General features: G+C 39.2%; 1 pseudogene; it reads left to right on the top strand.

Annotated features, from left to right (window-relative positions):
* Positions 1–617: 617 nt before the first annotated feature.
* On the top strand, positions 618–2755 carry LOC125833041 (uncharacterized; annotated as a pseudogene).
* The last annotated feature ends 2276 nt before the right edge of the window (positions 2756–5031 follow it).

Raw genomic sequence — 5031 nt, forward strand, 5'->3', positions numbered from 1 at the left:
TTGTATTTTCGTCTGAAGAAGGGAATTTCATTCGGCCTGAAATTTTCAAGATAGCAAGCTTAATGGCGAGCGGTAAAAGGGTTAGCCTTGCGGTTCCGGTCTTAGCAAGCATATATCATGGCTTAAATAAAATTTCAAATTCTTCACAGTTAGACCATATAAAAGTCTGTTTTCCCATCCACTATGTTTATGGTTGGCTTGCTTATTATCTCAAGACACACTATCCGCTTACTAGTGGACCTTCTCTTCCACGAATGGTGGTATATTCTGGGGAAGGCGCTGCAAAGTACTTTGACAAATATGAGGCAAGAAAGCGTGTTCATCGAGGGGAAAACATTGTATGGAATGCAACCATGCTTAGTAGGCCTCACCCAACTTATTATATTGATGATGGAAAAGCACCAGAGTTGGAGCTGGCTTATTTTATGAGCCTTTGTTTTAATTATCTTCCATTGAGGAGGGGAGGTTCCTTTGTCATTGAGCCATATAGTCCGCACCGATTTAGTCGCGAATTTGGTTTTCATCAAGATATTCCTGGCTTTTTAGAAAATGATATTCGTGCTGAGTAGCTTGATGAAGGCCTTAGATATTGGCGCATTTGCATATCACGTGAAACTATGTCTAAAACAACATTTCCTCTTGCGGTAACTTCCACAAAGAATCTTTATACTACCCAATATTCATCTTAGTGGGAGAGATCCTATGGAATGGTTCTTGAGGATAATTTGGATGTTATGGTAGAGAAAGCTGGGTCAGAATTTGTTACCCTTTTAGAAGACAAAAGTCAAGATATCAAGAAGACACTTTCAAAAGTCAAGACACCACTTGCTCCCCAACATCAAAGTAAGAAGCTTGACTCCTCTAAGGTATCTAAGAAAGAAGTAGTTCATACTTCTACTGATAAAGAGAAATGTCCCCAATTTCTCTTCTCTAGTAAACGGGCCCTTCAAGAAACAAGCAAAACTAGCAAGGATCGATGTTGGAAGAGGCAAAAGGTTGAACCATCTGGGGTTGAAGTTGTTGATTTAAGAGTCATAGAAGTTCAGAGTGTCGATAGTCCTTCAAGATCAATGACAATTTAGAGTGATAAGGTTTACTTTTTTTTTTTTGAATAAAATAACTTTGCTAACCCACTTTTTTCATGTGTAGGTTAACGCTGCCGGACATCCACTAGGATCGCCACATGAGATGCCACAAGTTAGCGATGAGTCTACTGCAATTTCAAGACCTAAAGCACAATCAATTTCAAATATTGAGCAAGAGCAAAAGACATCATCTACTTCTCGTGGCCAAACTTTAAAAGGGTTGACTCCTAATTCAAATGAGTTCTTCCAAAGAGTAATGGAGCTATGTCTGTCTTCAAAGGAAAAGGTGTTGTGTTCAACCACAAAAGAAAGTACATCTTGGGTCTTTGGGAAGAGATTTGTGGAAAACTTTCTAGAACTTCTCTAGACAATATTTCATCTTACAAAGATGATATTTGTGAGATTTTCAAGGAGATGAGTGAGATGAATTTATTAGATCTTTCACCATTGAAGAGCTTGGTAGATTTCTTTTTGATCATGCTACTTCTTATGATCAAGAACACTCTAATTTTGTTGACAAGGCGCATGAAGAAAAGAAGATGGAGTTGATTTCCAATGCCGAAGAACGTCTCGAATTGTTCAAAGTAGAAGAGGGTGAGAAGGCAAAACATGTTTCTTCTAACAATAAATCACTAAAGAAGGTTAAGCGGAAGCTAGCAACTTTACAAAGAGAGCGAGAGGGACTTGAAGCTGTTTTAGAAGCTGCTAAGAAGAAGGTTGAGGAGGTTCAAGCCAAGATTTTAGCTACAGAAGATGAGATATCCTCGTATGAAAATATGAGTTTATTAACGCTTCAAGATTCAATTCGTTTGGAACAGAAAAGAGAGTGCTTGGAGGTTAGTCGTCAAGATTTGACTAACTATAAGTTATGCTTAGATTAGGCATTTTCTTCGTGTTTCCCTTTTTTGTTTTCTTCAACATTGATTAATGTTTTAGACAATTTTATAGTAATGAAGTTCTTTTTTTTTTTTCATATCATGCATTTTTATTACATAATCCAATTTGAATTTGCTCTTTAATTCTTGATCCCAAGCTTTTAGTAATTCAAAGTCATTCCATATTTTGCATGCCAATAAGAATGAATATAGTGCAAGTTCCACATTTTTAAGTTTGCACATTCAAACTTGCCTTATCAATTTTGTGGAATTTAACTCGTAACAAGTTTTAGGGCCTTAACTTGTAAATTCATAGAATTCGAAGATATTGACTTGTAACTTGGTTGATTTAAGAGTCTAACATGCAAACTTGTAGGACTTATCATATTACTTTGTTGGATTTGAAGACTTCAACTTATATATATAGAGGATTCAAATACTTCAACTTGCATACTTGTCTGAATTTAAACACTTTAAGCCTACTGTGAAAGAAGCTCATATTTCATAAGGGTTGCCCCCATCTATTGGCCATTCAATACTTCGTACAAGTCTACAGTTTGATGAGACAAAGATAAAACAAAATACTTATCACTTTGACTGACAAGTGACAGATCAAATGGAACATGTGGTTTTTTGACACTCATGCAACTAAACTTAGGATATATTCTAAGCGCCTACGTACCTCAGTGAAGAGGATCAAGTCACAACGTAGTTCTGGGGGATTGAGTGATTTTTTGTTTGTTTTTTTTGTGTCGTACACAGTTTATACTCTTGCGGGCCAGGAGTGACATGTAGTTTAGGCTCGTACCTTAAGAGCATCATCTTACTTCAAGGGTAGTACCTTTTTAGGAATTTTGCATTAATAGGACCGATCCTTACGCCATCTGCATCAACAAGCTTGTAAGCCCATGTGAATATGCTTCTTGTACAACATACGGTCCATCCCATTTGAGGTAAATTTGCCCCCAGACTTGTGCGAAGTAATGATGGGTCTTCTTACGCGAGAACTTGGTCTCCAACTTGGAAACACCTCAAGCAACTTTCTTATTGAAAGCACGAGATAGACGAGCTTGATAACATTCAAGGTTTTGTTGGGCTTCTAGCCTCTTTTCGTCAAGTGCTTCTAACTCAGCAAGACGCAGTCGAGCATTTTCTTCTTCAGTGAGCCCTTCTTGAATAGCAAGTCTTAAGGAAGGTATTTGACGCTCAAGTGGAAGACTGCTTCAACTCCGAAAGCAAGTGAATATGGTGTTGCTTGAGTTGGTGTGCGGTATGTTTCCTATATGCCCACAAAGCTTCTTCCATTCTTTCATGCCAATCCCTTTTGGACTTGGAGACAACTTTCTTCAGGAGGTTGCATAGAGTCTTATTGAATGCTTCGCAAGACCATTGGCGGCAGCATGATACATAGAAATTTACCTGCTTGAAACCAAAGAGATCACAAATTTTGTTCATTAACTTGTTATCAAATGGCTTGCCATTGTCTGTTATTATGTAGCTAGGGATGCCAAAGCGATAGATGATATTCACTCGGATAAAATTTGCAACATTCTCTTTCTTCACTTCTTTAAGAGCGACAACTTCAGCCCATTTTGAGAAGTAATCTGTTGCAGCCAAGATGTACAAGTGTCCACCAGAAGATTTTGGTAGTGGTCCCACAACATCCAATCCCCAAGCGTCAAATGGCCAAGATGCGATAGTTGGGTGCAATACTTCAAGCGGTTGATGTATGAAATTTGCATGAAATTGACAAGCATCGCACCTCCGAGCATAATCTAAGCAATCCTTCACCATGGTTGGCCAATAATACCCCATCCTTTTTATGTGAAAGTGGAGTTTCGGTCCAGATTGATGTGATCCACATACTCCTGAGTGTGCTTCTTGCAGAGCTTGAATTGCCTCTTCCTCTCCCAAACATCGTAATAGTACACCCTCAAATGATCTTCTATATAATGTGTCCTTGTAGTAAAGGAAGCGAGGTGCACGACGACGAATGTCAGTCCTTCTCCTTGGATTTTCTGGAAGTATCCCATAACACATGTAGTCAATAATGGGTTGTCTCCAATCTTCTTTACGGCTTCAGAAACAACAACGAGATGCTCAAGCTCATTTTCTATATATTCTTCCTCATTTGGCGGTGGTACTATCCATCTTTGACAAATAGTAACTTGTGTTTGATCAGGAAGGGTTAGAGTTGAAGCCAGGGCAGCCAATGCATCAGCTTTCTTATTTTTCGTTCTACGCACATGTTGAAGGGTTACATCTCCAAGCCATCCTATCAACTTTTGGGCATAGCCATGATAAGGACGCAATTCGGGCTTCTTCACCTCATAACTTCCCAAGAGTTGGTTGATCACCAACTGAGAGTCACCAAAGACTTGTAAGTGTAATTGTTCATGTCGACGGCCATCTCAAGTCCAAGTATCAATGCTTGGTATTCAGCGACATTATTAGAGCAACATTGCTTCAAAGTAAAGGAGAATGGTAGAATCTCTTCTTGCGAAGTGATGAACACTACGCCAGCGCCAGCTCCGCCACAATGTGCAGCCCCATCAAAGTACATTTTCCAAGGAGGTTGAATTTCAATAGACATCGCATCTTCATCAGGAAGATCATCAGTTAATCCCAATCATCGGGTATCGGATGGTCTGCCAAGAAATCGCTAATGTTTGTCCCTTCATAGCTTTCTGAGGGATGTACACAATCTCAAACTGTTGGAATTGGAGGTACCATCTTGCTAGTCGTCACTAAGGACAGGTTTTGACATAACAAACTTGATGGGATTTGCTCTAGAAATGAGGCGGACAACATGCGCTTGAAAATAATGCTTCATCTTTTGAATTGAGAAGACAAGTGCCAAGCACAACTTTTCAATTGGCGAATAGTTCAGCTCATTCGGTGTCATCGTTCTACTTAAGTAATAAAGAGCGTTTTCCTTGCCTTCACTATTCTCTTGAGCTAGTAGGGCTCCTACAGACCTTTCTTGTGCCGCAATGTAGAGTATCAATGGCTTTCCAGGTATAGGGGCTGCCAAAACGGAGGTTTCGCTAGATACGATTTGATACTTTTAA

Source organism: Solanum verrucosum, unplaced genomic scaffold (genome assembly GCF_900185275.1).
Source record: "Solanum verrucosum unplaced genomic scaffold, falcon-dt-bn FXZP01000703.1, whole genome shotgun sequence".
Lineage (NCBI taxonomy): Eukaryota > Viridiplantae > Streptophyta > Magnoliopsida > Solanales > Solanaceae > Solanum > Solanum verrucosum.